The sequence below is a fragment of the Pan troglodytes genome, chromosome 17 (assembly GCF_028858775.2).
Source record: "Pan troglodytes isolate AG18354 chromosome 17, NHGRI_mPanTro3-v2.0_pri, whole genome shotgun sequence".
Taxonomy (NCBI): Eukaryota; Metazoa; Chordata; class Mammalia; order Primates; family Hominidae; genus Pan; species Pan troglodytes.
The window spans coordinates 28,012,769-28,029,165 of NC_072415.2; the positions used below are offsets into that span (position 1 = coordinate 28,012,769).

The following is a 16,397-nucleotide window of genomic DNA, read 5'->3' on the forward strand; positions in this document are numbered from 1 at the left end:
AGCAAGGGGAACACACAGCTTAGAAAATCTCCACCAAGACTCCCATTTGAGAAGGATACTTTTCAGCCCCCAAACTGAGCTTTTGTTTCACCAAACTTCTGTTCTACAATTCAGTTTGTGGGGATTTGTTTCAGGTGTCACTAGAGATTGTTTTGTTTTGTGTTTTAAAGAAATATTCCTGGCCGGGCACAGTGGCTCATGCCTGTAATCCCAGCACTTTGGGAGGCTGAGGCCAGCAGATCACTTGAGGCCAGGAGTTCGAGACTAGCCTGGCTAACATGGTGAAATCTAGTCTCTACAAAAAATACAAAACTTGGCCAGGTGTTGTGGCGCATGCCTGTAGTCCCAGCTACCGCTGAGGCACGAGAATTGTTTGAATCCAGAAGGCGGAGGTTGCAGTGAGCTGAGATCACGCCATTGCACTCCAGCCTAGGAGACACAGCGAGACTGTCTCAAAAAAAAAGAAAAAGAGGCTGGGCGCGGTGGCTCACGCCTGTAATCCCAGCACTTTGGGAGGCCGAGGCAGGCGGATCACGAGGTCAGGAGATCGAGACCATCCTGGCTAACACGGTGAAACCCCGTCTCTACTAAAGATACAAAAACATTAGCCGGGCGTGATGGCGTGCGCCTGTAGTCCCAGCTCCTTGGGAGGCTGAGGCAGGAGAATGGCGTGAACCCGGGAGGTGGAGCTTGCAGTGAGCCGAGATCGCGCCACTGCACTCCAGCCTGGGTGACAGAGCAAGACTCCAACTCAAAAAAAATAAAAAGAAAGAAAGAAACATCCCTGGCACCCTGCTCTCCATCATGTCTGTGTGTTTACCACTGCACCTCCCTTTCCTGATGCTAGCAAAGGTAGCCACCAGCTTTTGCAGATGGCAGCTCACACTATTTGTGTCCACTTTTTACAAAGATGCCCTGGTTCATACTGTCAATGACAGAAATCAGGAAGCAGAATTGGAAGCACTCAAAAAGTCCTGTTGACAGTGCACATTCCCTCATGCCCTGGAATATCACACAGAGAGCTTTGCAGTGAGCTGGAACGTCCTCCAGACTCAAGGCCGGGCCTGGGCCCACAACAGACTTTGACAACCCTGCAGTCCCGGGCTCACCAGGGAAGGAGCCAGGAGTTCAGCCCCCGCAGCGGCCCCTGCTCACAGCACAGGCAAAAGCCACAGCCACACAGGATGGGGCCTCCCTACTTCAGCCCAATTGTGATTTCCTGCCTTGCAAATCTTCTCTCTTGAAGCTCTTCAGCTCCTCTTCATTTCTTACACCAGCACCAGCAGCTGGCCTTCTTCTTGAGCCAATTCCCAGAAAGCAATAGGCTGAGTGTCACTTTTTCAGGGTTGCTGAGAGCTGCCCATGGGGGGAGGCGGGACAATAGCAGCAGCGGGGTTACCCAGCAAAGCAACTCCCTCCCAAGCACCAGCCCTGTGGCAGGTGGACTTCAAAGTTACCTCCCTGAGGAAAGCACAAATCATGTGCTGGACCTTTGACATGTGAGGGACCTTTGACATCCTCCCCGAGGGTCACACCCTGACAATTACACTCTGGGTATAGGATTCACCCCGCTGGGACTGGCTAGGCACCCTGCAGAATCCCAAGAGGGCCCTGCCGACAGCTAGGACCCGCCAAGCCCATTAGACTTCCTAGCACCTTCCACTGTCCCTGTTTCCTTTGATTTTTGTTGTGTTTTTTGTTTTGTAGAGATAAGTATCACTTGGTCGCCCAGGCTGGAGTGCAGTGGTACAATCATGGTACACTGCAACCTCAAACTCCTGGGCTCAAGTGATCCTCCACCTCGGCCTCCCAAAATGCTGAGATTACAGGCACCGTGCCTGGGTCATATTTTTTTTTTTTGAGATGATGTTTCACTCTCGTTGCCCAGGCTGGAGTACAATGGCGCGATCTCGGCTCACTGCAACCTCTGCCTCCCGGGTTCAAGCGATTCGCCTGCCTCAGCCTCCCAAGTAGCTGGGATTACAGGCACCCACCACCATGCCTGGTTATTTTTTGTATTTTTAGTAGAGACATAGTTTCACCATGTTGCCTGGGCTGGTCTTGAACTCCTGACCTCAGGTGATCTACCCACCCTTTAGCCCCCAAAGTGCTGGGATTACAGGTGTGAGCCACTGTGCCCAGCCAATTTAAAAAAATTTTTTTAAGAGATAGGGTCTCACTATGTTGCCCAGGCTGGTCTCGAGCCCATGGCCTCAAGTGATCCCCCAACCTCAAAGTGCTGGGATTACAGGCATGAGCCACCACACCCAGCCTGTTTGCCTTGATCTTTAGGGCAGTGGTTCTTAGCCTGAGCCATCAGAATCACCCAGGAAACTGTGAAAAAATACCCACGCCTGGGTCTCACCCTCAGAGGTTTTGATTTAAGGGGTCTGGGGTGGCAGCCAGGCATGCAGATGTTAGAAAGCTCCAGAGAGCCTTTTCCAAGGAAAACTGAAGAGGAAGCCTGGTAGTCAAATGGAAAAACAAGGGCTGCTCGGGCAGTTGGGAGGATGAGGAGAGGAAAGACCTTCCAGGCTCTTCCTTCTCTCATTGCTGTCCACCTCCACCAAGGCCCTACTATACATTTTCCCCTTTTCACAAGTGAGGAAACAGAGGCTCATGGGGTTAAGCGACTTATCCAAGTTCAAACAGCCCGGAAGGGGCAGGGCCGTTAAACCCAAGCATCCTCCCTGCACCCCACACAGCCGTTCTCTCAGGCGATGCCTTACATCTGAGGAAGCGGCCCCACCTGGAGATGTTCCAGAAGGCCCTAAGGGCTGGGTAAGAAGGTAGGCAACCCCCACTTCGGCCAACCCATTCCTGAGCATCCCACCCGTGGCCAGGTACACACCAGCCCTCGGTCCCCACCACCACCTAGCAGGAGTCCTCTGTGTGGTCCTCGAAAATGTAAAAAGGGAAGAAAGCATCATTGCACTGGATTGTTTTGCGTTCTCAAGTAGAGCATAATGCTGGAAGAATGTGTAATCTCAGAAAAACGTGGTTCCTCTGAGCATTCAGACTGAATGTGAAATGTGTTTGCTCTCGGGTTTTGTTCATCTGCCAGGAGATGACGGCCCAGGCCTGCATGAAGCTGTCTCAGAGGAGGCTGAGCCAGGCCAGGCAGAGCACACTCCTGTGCCCATTGAAGAGGAACGGCCCCCACTCCAGCCCAGCAGGGGGCTGTGACCTCTGTCATGCCCCAGAGTGGAAGAAAGGCCTTGCTGTGCCAACACACTTTGTTCTTTTCTTTCAAGGCAATTTTATTTTGGGGCCAGCTCCCCAGCTCCTAATGTAGGAAAGTTCCCTGGAGCCTGGAGCCCCCGCCCCTCCCACTCTACACATGTTCCCCACTCCTGCTCCGCGTCTAATCTGCCTGCTGTTGAGTTTCTGGCCATGGGAGTTCAGGTTGAGGCGCTCCTGACAAGCGTTCAAGTCTAGCGTGGGGAAGAGGACTTCCTGGCTGGCATCAACAGTTGGAATCCATCAGCAGCCACCTCCTGCGGTGGGAAAGCTCCCTAGGGATGTCGCATGACGATGACAAAGCTGGATCTCAGAGGTGGCCTTGGGCCCTGCTAGTCAGCCCTTGGGCTCAGTTGGGAGCTCAGGGGGAGGTGGAGATGAAAGGGTTGTCCAATCCCAAATCCCTACTGGGATTTTCCCAGCAGAAAGGGGTTCCCACTTAGGCAGTAGCCAGCTAGAAGCTTTCCTAGAGGATGGGGAGCAACAAAGGAGGATTCTGGGTCACCCTCTTCATCACCCAAGGCACTGCAGGAAAATAGCTAGTGAGCTTTAGAAAATGCCAAGGAATTTTCAGCAAAATTATACCTTAATTGGTGGAGGGTGCTCGTACCTTTCTAAAAGTCCCCAAGTCGTTGTCAAGTGCAGCCAAAGTGGAGAAGCCCCAGACCCAGGATCCACTTCCTCCCTTCAGGGAATCGGCCACCCTCCTAAGAGGACCAGGCAGGGGACATGAAACAGAGACAGGCGGCCCAAGCATCCCCAGGGGCCCTGGGCTGTGAGCACACGGGAGATGCTCACTCGATACAGAATCAGTCAACTAACTGCAGTGTGGGGGTGGCCAAGCAGAGGGACCCGCAGCCAGAGGAAAAGTTAAGGCGGCGGGGCTGCGCAGCGCTGGAGGGGCGGACTCGGCTGCAGCCCTGGCTCCCTTCCCAGCCTCGGCTGTGACTGTGATAGTGCCCCAGCCCTCTGGAGAGCCCCGTCCACAGCTGCCTTGGGTATGGGCGGGGGCGGCCCTTGGGGCTGTAACCCTGGGCCTGTCGCCCTGCCGCCTCGCCCCTGTGAACTCTCCCCCATTCCAGCCAAGTCTCCTTTGCCCGCCTCTTCCTCTAAAACCCTTTTCGGAGGTGAAAACAAGGGTTTCCCATTTTAATGGGTTCAGCAACCGTGTCAAGACACTAGACTGGCCCAGGAGATTCTAATGAGAAGGAAGGTGTCAAAAAAAAGTCCTGGAAAAGTTGTGTCAGCGTCCAGGGACCATATGACTGGAAGTGTCCCTGTTAAAACAAAATGACAGTACCTCCACTTGATGTCACCCCCACAAAGACTCCTTCTACTGACTCAAGTTGAGACCTCCTTCATAACACGCCTCAGTTCACACTTGTGTTTGCTTACTCCGTGTTTGTCCTCCCTGCCAGACTGTAAGCCCCATGAGGATAGAATTCCTGTTGGTTTTGTTCACTATAACATCCCATTTTAAAAAATTAATATACTAGGCTGGGCACAGTGGCTCATGCCTGCAATCCTAGCACTCTGGGAGGCCAAGGACTGAGGATTGCTGAGCTCAGGAGTTCGAGACCAGCCTGGGCAACATAGCAAAACCTCATCTCTACTAAAAATCTTTAAAAGTTAGCAATGCATGGTGATGCACACCTCTTATCCCAGCTACTTGGGAGGCTGACGCAGGAGGATCATATGAGCCCTTGAATTTGAGAGTGCAGTGAGCCATGATCACACCCATTGCACTCCAGCCTGGGCGACAGAGACCATACCTCAAAAAATAAATCAATCAAATTAATATACTTAACTTTCTTTTGGGGGGGGGTGTTGGGGGCAGGGAGGACGGAGTCTCTCTCTGTCGCTCAGGCTGGAGTGCAGTGGTGCGATCTTGGCTCACTGCAACCTCTGCCTCCTGGGCTCAAGCGATTCTCCTGCCTCAGCCTCCCTAGTAGCTGGGATTACAGGCATGTGCCACCACGCCTGGCTAATTTTTTTGTATTTTTCTTAGAGACCGGGTTTCTCCATGTTGGTCAGGCTGGTCTCGAACTCCCAACCTCAGGTGATCCGCCCGCCTTGGCCTCCCAAAGGGCTGGGATTACAAGCATGAGCTACCGCGCCTGGCATGGCTGTTAACATTTAAACCAATTAAGATTGAACATTTTGTTCCTCAGTCAAACTAGTGTATTTCACAGACTTAACAGCACAAATGGCAGTGGCCGCACTTGCAGTGTTGGGCAGCGTGAACATCTCCATCATTGCAGAATATTCTACCTGACAGGGCTGCGCTGGGGATTCATGAGACTGTTGAGTAATCAGCAGCAGGCGCGCATCTGTTCACGTCTTGATCCCTAACCCCCATCAACCCATCTTCTCTCTCCCCCGACATCCATTCCAGACCTACGAATGGAATCTTCCCTGAAAATACCCACATGTCCCAGAGGGAATCATCCAGGGGACCATCTCGCCAGCTGCTCCACAAGGCAAGGCTCCTTGCCTTGTGTTTACAGCACTGACCTGGGTTTTATTTTGACACAGGCTACTAAAACTGCACAGAACCAAAACCCGTTGCCCCCTTGGGGACACTCGCTTAATGGGATTTCTCTGGAGAGCCGACTTTTAGTAAATCCCTCTCCTTCCAGTCATTGGTTGCCCCCAGAGGCCTGGAGCCAGCTCTTCTTGCTCCATTCGTGTGTGTGGGAACACAGTATTGACTGGAACGGAGCCGGGAGGATGGAGGAAGAAACCAGAAAGGAGGTGTTTCCCCAGGGATGGTAGGAAGTACCCTAGCCAGGCCGGGGGGAAGAACTGCCTGCCCCAAAGAAGGAAAATGAGCATTTCCAGAAGACTCCGATTCTCACACAGGGCAGACTGGGTTGGGTTACCCGGAATCCGCTACTGCACTAAGTTTCCACAGAGCAGTTCATTCCAGCCACAGTAATTCATTCTTTTCAAGTTTTGGTAAAATACACATAACATGAAATTTAGCCTCTTTTTTTTTTTCCTTCCTTGAGACAGAGTCTCACTCTGTTGCCCAGGCTGGAGTGCAGTGGCGTGATCTGGGCTCACTGCAACCTCCACCTCCAGGGTTCAAGTGATTCTCCTGCCTCAGTCTCGCAAATAGCTAAGATTACAGGCACCTGCCACCACACCTGGCTAAATTTTGTATTTTTAGTAGAGACAGGGTCTTGCCATGTTGGCCAAGCTGGTCTCGAACTCCTGACCTCAGGTGGTCTGCCGGCCTCCGCCTCCCAAAATGCTGGGATTACAGGTGTGAGCCACCACGCCCGGCCACCTGAAATTTAGCATCTTAACCACTTTTAAGCATACAATTGTGCAGTGTTAAGCACACTCACGTTGTTATGTAATCATCACCACTAACCACCTCCAGAACTGTTTCACCTTCCCAAACTGAAACTCTGTTCCCATTAAACACCAACTCCCCATTCCCCTCTGCCCCCAGTCCCTGGAAACCACCACTGTACATTCTCTATGAATTTGATGACTCTTATACCTCATTTGAGTGCAATCATAGAGTATTTGTCTCTTTGCGACTGGCTTATTTCACTTAGCGTAATGTCCTTAAGGCTCATCCAGGTCACAGTGTGTCAGAATTTCCTTCCTTTTTACACAGCAATTCACTTTTACAAAGTTGACTTCAGTGTTCTAATTTAGAAATTCGCAAGACAGTGGACTGATTTTCTTTCTTTTTTTTTTTTTTTTGAGATGGAATGTCAGTCTGTCACCCAGGCAGGAGTGCAGAGGTGCGATCTCAGCTCACTGCAACCTCCACCTCCTGGGTTCAAGTGATTCTCCTGCCTCAGCCTCCTGAGTAGCTGGGATTACAGGTGCAGGCCACCATGCCTGGCTAATTTTTTGTATTTTTAGTAGAGATGGGGTTTTGCCATGTTGGTCAGGCTGGTCTCAACTACTGACCTCAGGTGATCCGCCCACCTCAGCCTCCCAAAGTGTTGGGATAACAGGCCACCGCGCCCAGCCAGTAGACTGATTTTCTAGAAACTACTTATGACAAATGTTGTTTGTAAAAAAAAAAAAAAAAAACTGTCAGTCAATGAATAAAAAATAAGCTTTTGTCTTAGACGATGTGGTATGAGAAAAAAAAAGAGGGCTTTTTATATTTATTGACACTTTGCTAAACATGTTGGGCAGTAGAGGCTATAAAGTCTGAAATAGGAAGTGATTTCAAAACTAGGTTGAAGGAAAAGTAGTTCTGTCCAGTGGAAGAAACATTTCCCATTTGAATCTACTTTGTCCTACTGACAGTCAAAAATTGGCCATTTGAAACCATGTGCGTCTATAAAGCCAATCTCTGCATGTTAGGAGGTGCACTCTGACCCCGGAGATCCCTTCCAATGCAAACATTCCACAGTCTGAAACAGTCTCCCACTCCAGATAAAGTCAAGGAACCAAAGGACCTTCTTGCAGCTTAAAGCACATCAAATGCCAAAATCAGAATTTTCATCTTATCTCTTTCTGCTACATCACATATTTTAATCAGATCTCTACATGGAGAAATTAATAACATGAAAGCAAAGAAATGTGAAATATTTCACTTGGCCTTTTAGGAAAATTCATCTAAATTCTAAAAGCCAGAATGCTCGGGCAAATATATTTCTGAAACACAAAATGTATCCAATGAATCTAAAAGGTTGAAGAGCCCTGATAAAAATCAGATTACAATGTAGCTTTGTACATATATATATATATATTTTTTGAGATGGAGTCTCACTCTGTCTCCCAGGCTGGAGTGCAGTGGCACTATCTTGGCTCACTGCAAGCTCCGCCTCCCAGGTTCACGCCATTCTCCTGCCTCAGCCTCCCAAGTAGCTGGGACTACAGGCGCCCGCCACCACGCCCGGCTAATTTTTTGTATTTTTAGTAGAGACGGGGTTTCACCATGTTAGCCAGGATGGTCTCGATCTCCTGACCTTGTGATCCACCCACATTGGCCTCCCAAAGTGCTGGGATTACAGGCGTGAGCCACCGCGCCTGGTGCTTTGTACGTATTTTTAAGATAACAGATCTAAGACCAATGCAGTGTGTTCAAAATGAAAATATTCTACAGGAGACTGTTTCCCAGTACAAAAGATACATCTGCTGGAGAAATCACAATTGTAAGCTGCTTATTTTTCCATTTCCTCTTGAATTAATTTCCTTATCACATAGAGTAACAAGCTAGCTTTTAAAATCTAAAACCCTGGCCGGGCGCGTTGGCTCACGTCTGTAATCCCAGCACTTTGGGAGGCCGAGGCAGGTGGATCACGAGGTCAAGAGATCGAGACCATCCTGGCTAACATTGTGAAACCCCGTCTCTACTAAAAATACAAAAAATTAGCCGGGTGTGGTGGCACGCGCCTGTTGTCTCAGCTACTCAGGAGGCTGAGGCAGGAGAATCGCTTGAACCCAGGAGGCAGAGGTTGCAGTGAGCTAAGATCGCGCCACTGCACTCCAGCCTGGGTGACAGAGCAAGACTCCATCTCAAAAAAAAAAAAAAAAAAAATCTAAAATCCTTTTCACTTCTCAGTATTTTTGCCCTGATCATATAGGGTAATGAATAGAAGTTTTTCCCACAATTTATCACCCCCCATATCCCAAAAGACAGAACTATTCTACAGTCCAAAAGAAAGGTGATGAAAGAAAACCACAGCAGCTCTGCTGCGAGGCTTGGTCCCAACTTGCCTGCAGCAGACAGTGAAGTTGTTATTCTTAGATTTGCTAGGAGAGCCGTACCTTCCTTCTGAGCAAACTCACATGGCTAAAAATGACATCATCTCCAACTGCAGGCTGCGCCCAACCCCTTGAAATATAGCTCATGCATGCCTTCCACTGTGGGAGACGCATCACAAAACTCAAGGCACTGCCCTAAGCGTGGGGAGGTGGGGAGTGAGTGTGGGGCATCCCACGAGCCTTAGCTAACTGGCATGGCTGAACCATCGAAGACTTGATGGAGGCCCACATCCTCCTAAAGAATTATTTTGGGGAGGGCCATTGCTGCTGCAGGCTGTTTCAGTCAAATACATTCTATACTATCCCATTCTGAAACTGACATCATGTTTCCTCATTCCTGGAGGCAGAATCACAGAACACTGGTCTCACGATCCCTCCCTCATCAGCTCCCCGAGTGTTCCCACGGCACGGCCATGAGAACATCTGCTGGCCTGAGCCATGAGCGTGGTGCTCACCATGAAGCGACCCTCCCTCCGTGGACTTGTGATCCAACCCTTTCTATTCAGAGCTGCTGAACAACTCTATTTTGATTACTTCCTTTCTTTTTTAATGGCCCAAGTTCTCCTACAAAAGTCACAAGAACGACTGACATCCTTTCTCCTGCTCTTCCCTTGACCTGGGCTTTCACTGGTTTGCAGCACCGGCACCCCTCCCTCTTCAAGGACTTTGGTCACCCTGTGCTTTCTCTTCCCAGGTGCCACATCCTCCAGCCACACTTCAGCGTGTAGCTGCCCATCCACTGTTTTCAGTGTTGCTTTTAGATCCTGTACATCAAGAGAAGTGGCCATGACATCCCACTTGGAATCAATTTCAGACCTTTGGGTGAAGGCCACAGATGCTGACAAGCTCTTAAACAGGCCACGCCTGTAAACGGTGCCAGTCACTCAGAAGCATCGAAAATCTGGAGACATTAAGAGTTTCTTTGCAGATTTAAACATAGTTTCTTCCTTTCGGAAAATTTCTTCTCGTTTTTAAAATATCTAGATTTGAAAACACAGGAACACTTATATTTCTGTTCTAATTTATGACCATATGGAAGGAAAAGGACCCAAACATTATAACTTAGTTTCACATTTCTTCCATAGTCCAGGCTAACACAGTATTACTATGTTTTTGAAATTCACACTTCACATAGTGAGGTGCAGATGTTTTCATTCACCTGTACTCTGCTCAGAAGGGGCATGGTGTTTCTGGAAGAAAGTGCCAGAGCCCAACCCACCTCCAGGCCTGGAGGGATGGACAGCACCAAGGAGGGGAGGGGGCTGCTTAGCGAGATAAAGAGAAGAACCGATGCAAAGTTATTTTCCCCATTCTGTATGTCACCGCATGTCTTCAGCAAATGATGGTACACACACACACACAGGAATCTATCCAACAACAAAAAGTAATCAACTACAGCTGGGTGCAGTGGTGCACACCTGGAGTCCTAGCCACTCAGGAGGCTAAGGAGGAAGGATTACTTAAGCCCAGCAGTTTGAGACCAGCCTGGGCAATATAATGAGACACTGTCTCTTAAAAAAAACAACAACAAGAAGTAATCAACTACTAATACATACTATTATACAACATGAATGTGTTTATTTGCTCTTAAATGGGAGCAGTGATGGAGGAGGTGGCCATGGGGGAGTAAGAAGGAAAGAGGAGCTTTTCTCCAGGACAAATCAGGGTGGCCAACAGACTTTTAAGGTTGGTGACAACTATGATGTCCTTTAAGTCATTTGTGTTTTGACAGTCATCAGTAAAGTCCTCACAGCTTATGCAGGCTTGTGGGACTGTACTTCTGTTGGAGAACTTGAGGGTATAAGGTTTCATACCAAGGCCAACCCAGAGTGGTTCAGAGAGCTAGCGCAGAACTTAGGAGGCCGCAAGACGCTAAGCCTTGGGAATTGCCCGTCTACAGGGAAGATTTGGGGCTGCTACAACTCCTGTACTTCAAGAGGAATGAGACACATATATAGACTTTTGGGGTGAAGAGGAACCCAACTGACATCTGTTCACGATTTTTTCCATTTTTAAAATTTTTACTTATTTATTTATTTTGAGATGGAGTCTTGCTCTGTCGCCCAGGCTGGAGTGCAGTGACGCGATCTTGGCTCACTGCAAGCTCCGCCTCCTAGGTTCACGCCATTCTCCTGCCTCAGCCTCCCGAGTAGCTGGGACTATAGGCGCCTGCCACCACGCCCGGCTAATTTTTTGTATTTTTAGTAGAGATGGGGTTTCACTGTGTTAGCCAAGATGATCTCGATCTCCTGACCTCGTGATCCACCCGCCTCGGCCTCCCAAAGTGCTGGGATTACAGGCGTGAGCTACCGCGCCCAGCTATTTATTTATTTTGTTGAGACGGAGTCTCACTCTGTCACCCAGGCTGGAGTGCAGTGGTACAATCTTGGCTCACTGCAATCTCTGCCTCCTGGGTTCAAGTGATTCTCCTACCTCAACCTCCTGAGTAGCCAGGATTACAGGCATGTGCCACCATGTCTGGGTAATTTTGTATTTTTAGTAGAGATGGGGTTTCGCCATGTTGGCCAGGCTGGTCTTGAACTCCTGACCTCAGGTGATCCACCTGCCTCGGCCTCCCAAAGTGCTAGCATTATAGGCATGAGCCACCATGCCCGGCCCCGGCCTATAAGTGTTAAATATAGGTGGTTTGCTTCCCATTTCTTTAAAATTAAGTTTTTTGTTTTGTTTTTTTTTTTTAAATCACATAATCTGCATTCTTTTGTTGTTTTATTTAAATAAAACACTTAAGATCTGTGGGTTAAGCAGTGTTTCTTGTCCTCTTAATAATAAACATGGGCATAAGCTAGCCCACGACTCAAAAAGACTTCACTTTGCCTCAATCAATTTTTGCAAATAAAATATAAAACCAGACATGGTATTCTCAAAGAAGCCACACAATTAATATTAAAATAATTCCCTATGTGTTTAGTATTCACCTTTTTCAAAGAACAGTTATATCTTTGGTCACTGTATCCTCTTGGTAACACCAAACTCTTCTCTATAGTGGCGTGACATGAACCCTCGCAATTTGAAAGCTGTGTCATAGATCAGAGAGAGTCACTTACAGCTTAGCAAAAAACATGTAAAGGTCACACTGAGATTGCCAAGTAAGTAATCTACATTACAATTTATATCATTACTTTGGTTGATTTAACTAGAATCTACTGTATCACATCATTTTAGCTGCAAGCTACTGCTTTTTCATCGAGTATTAAAAACCATTTTCAGTCCAGGCATGGTGGCTCATGGCTGTAATCCCAGCACTGTGGGAGGCCGAGGCAGGAGGATCACTTGAGCATAAGGGTTCGAGGCCAGCCTGGGCAACATGGTGAGACCCCATATGAATTTTTTATTTAAAAAAAAACCAGTTTCAAAGACTATATCTCTCACAATTCCACTTTAAAAATACAAGCCATGGACAGTTGTTCAAATTTATAGTCTCCATGACTGAAAATTGAAAACCCAACCCAGATCACGTGATTCTTAGTAGAAGGAAAGACAAGCTAAAAACACATGCTTTTTCATCCATTCATTGAGCAACAGCAGCATCCTTTGGATGCCTACCAGGTGGTACTCGGGCACCACGGCCTTTCTTGAGCCGTCAGTATTCAATATGAAGCAATTATACTGATATGGAAACTATATGAACAATAAACATATCTCTATCATCCATAACAACTGAGGTGCACTAGTCCCAGCTTGGCCAAAGATCAGTTACATCAGACAAGACCCAACCCTGCTCTAATCCTCAGTTACCTCAAATATCAACTAAGATTTATAACATTTGCTCCTCTTTTGCCCCCAAGACAATGAAAGGATAAAAAAGGAAAAAGCTTTGAAACAATAAAGCTTTACAGAAATGAAAATTATATACAATGTATTTATTTACCATAAGGCAAACATTTGCAATAAGACTGAAAACTTGGATTACCTCCGTAATAATGGACTACACTGCCCACATGAAGGGTTATAGTTAATTCCTGACAATCAGGTGATGAATACTGAGGTCCTGAATGTCTCTCAGATAAAAGCAATCCTGCCATAACCTCCAAATGACAGGCCATGAACTAATTCAACTTCCTTTGCAACATGTGGTCCTTTCTAGCAATACCCTCAACAGAGGAGCACACAGATCCCCGCTCAGTGCCAAATCTCCACGTCCTCAGAACCTGTGGAGCAGGAGGAACTGCGGTCCCAGGCCCAATGCTCACTCCCCTCCACTGCCAGCTGGGCATCCCCCTCCATTCTGGCACGGATTGCCAGTCTCCTGAGTGAGTCCCTCCTGTGCCCCTCACCCCACATGGTCCCCCAACCCAAGTACGTTTTGCACACACGCTGGTTAGCATTTGAAAGCACAGCTCTGATGATGTCCCTGCCAGGTGTGGTGGCTCACGCCTGTAATCACAATACTTAGGGAGGCAGAGGCAGGAGGATCACTTGAGCCCAGGAGTTCGAGGCCAGGCTGGGCAACATAGCAAGACCCCATCCTCCATAAAAAGGGGGCAAAAACCCAAATTTGATGATGTCCCCAGTGAAAGCATTCATGACCCTCCTTTGCATGGATAATAAAGCCCACACTCCCAACCACAGTGTTCTGGACTGAACTGTGTGCCCCCCAGAAAGATATTTTGGAGTCCCAACCCCCAGTACCAGAAAATGTGACTTTATTTGGAGATAAGGTCTTTACAGAGGTGATCAAGTTAAAACAAGTTAAAACAAGGTCATTAGAATGGGTACTGATCCAATAGGTCTAGTGTCCTTAGAAACCAGGGAAAATTTAGTTAACAGGTAGCTAAAGAAAAAAAGGGCAGTGGGGGAATTTGGAGACAGAGACAGGCACACACAGAAGGGAAGATGATGTGAAGAGACACAGGGAGAAGACGGACGTCTACGAGCTATGGAGAGAGGCCTGGAACAGATCCTTCCCTCGAAGCCCTCAGGAGAACCAACCCTGCTGATGTCTTGATCTACGACCCCCTGTGGACACCCACCTCCAGGTCCCTGCTCATGTGTCTTGGCTTACGCTGACCTTGGCCTTCTCTCACATCTGCATATATTCAACTAGAAGCTTCCTTCAAAGCCATAAGACGTCACCACTTGCAAACAAGTTCTCGGATTCCTCCTGGCTGGAAATAACTTTCTTCCACCTCTGAACACCCCAGCACGTTGTGTTTCTCTTACTGCAATTCTCATTCCCACCTTTTATGTTGTAATTATTTATGTTTATGTTTCAATTCACCTGCTAGATGTGTACTTCCGGAAGCCAACAGAAAGATCCTTACTGTATCCCTGTAGAAACTAGTTCTGGGCCACGTGTAGGCTTTGCACAAAAATATTTGTTTAATGAAACAAACAGTCTTCAAATAATAAGTCTTCTTTCAAGCCTGTTGAGCTTTCTGCCAATTCAAAATGGCTTATGCTAATTATGAATCCTTAATCCAACATTTTCCAGGGCTATAAATGTGAAATGTTTTTACTTCATTATGTTTTTATTTTTATTTACTTATTTCTTTTGAGACAGGGTCTGTCACGTAGGCTGGAGTACAGTGGCACGATCATAGTTCACTGTAGCCTCAACTTCCCCAGCCCAAGCGATCCTCCCACCTCAGCCTCCTGAGTAGCTGGGACCACAGGCGTGCACCACCACGCCCAGCTAATTTTTGTATTTTTGGTAGAGACTGGGTTTTGCCATGTTGCCCAGGCTGGTCTCTAACACCTGAGCCCAAGTGATCCACCTGCCTCGGCCTCCCAAAGTGTCGTGTTACAGGTGTGAGCCACCATGCCTAGTCCATTATTATCTAGTGTTCTATATCTGTAATGTATTTCCCATCTCAGTTGTTCTTCAGAAACTCCGAGAAGTATCCTTACTATCAGTAAAAGTTATTTTGCCCACTCTGTATTTCACCATATGTCTTCAGCAACTATACAAATGATGGTACACACACACACACACACACACACACACACACACACAGAGGAATCTATCCAACAACAAAAAGTAATCAACTACAGCCAGGTGCAGTGGCACACACCTGGAGTCCTAGCCACTCAGGAGGCTGAGGTAGGAGGATTGCTTAAGCCCAGGAGTTCAAAAACCAGTCTGGGCAATATAGTGAGATCCCATCTCAGAAAAAAAAAAATCAGCTACTGATACATACTACAACATGAATGAATCTCAAAATCTTTCTGTTCAATGAAAGAAGCCAGTCAAAAGAGAGTACAACCTGTATGACTCTATTTACATAAAACTTTAAAATATGCAAACTTATCCCTAGTGAGGGAAAGTGGATCAGCAGTTCCCAGGGAGGGGGTACGTGGAGAGAAACTGGAGGGAGAGATTAGCAAGGGATATGTTGATTGTGATGTTGGTTTCACGGGTATATATGTCAAAATATTAAATTGTACAACTTCAAATATGTGGCTTACTCATGTAAATTATACTTCAATTAAGCTTTTTTTTAAACTATGTAATTTCTGCATTAAGGTATTTTTAAATCTCTTCAAATCTGTGAAAGCGAAGTACCAGAGAAGTCTTTTCTTGACTATGCAATAACATATTTCAATTACATAGAAACTAAAATCAGCATCATTAAGTCTTTGTCAAAGTTTCAGAATGTAGGTTTAACTAGAGTTGGTTTTTTAAAAATGTATCAGATTACTCTTCAGACACATAACCAGTTGTTTCTGCCTATAGAGAACTCAGGTCTAATATTTACTTTTGTTCTTTTAAAGGTATTGGATCAATGATTAAGGAAGAAAGCCAAACAGGATTAAAAAAAAAAATAACTCCCTTCAAACTGACATATTGTGTAAAATAACACAAAACATCACAGATGTATGTTAGCATTTTGAAAATACAATAAGAAAAAAGTCCAGGACCAGATGGATTCACAGCTAAATCCTAACAGACATTTAAAGAAGAATTGGTACCAATCCTATTGACACTATTCCACAAGACAGAGAAAGAGAGAATCCTCCCTAAATCATTCTATAAAGCCAGTATCCTCCTAATACCAAAACCAGGAAATGACCTAACAAAAAAAGAAAACTACAGACCAATATCCCTGATGAACATAGATGAAAAATCCTTAACAAAATACTAGCTAACCAAACCAACAGCATATCGAAAAGATAAGCCACCATATCAAGTGGGTTTCATACAAGGGATGCAGGGATGGTTTAACATATGCAAGTCAATAAATGTGATATACCACATAAACCAAATTATAAACAAAAATCACGTGATCATCTCAATAGACGCAGAAAAAGCATTTAATAAAATCCAGCATTGCTTTATGATTAAAATCCTCAGCAAAATCGGCATACAAGAGACATACTTCAATGTAATAAAAGCCATCTATGACAAACCTACAGCCAACATAATACTGAACAGGGAAAAGTTGAAAGCTTTC

The 16,397-nt window shown here is 46.7% G+C and overlaps 1 protein-coding gene across 6 annotated transcripts in view; it reads right to left on the minus strand.

Annotated features, from left to right (window-relative positions):
- Window positions 1–16,397, minus strand: part of EMILIN2 (elastin microfibril interfacer 2) — a 65,801-nt gene that overhangs the window by 29,448 nt on the left and 19,956 nt on the right. The window lies entirely within an intron of this gene.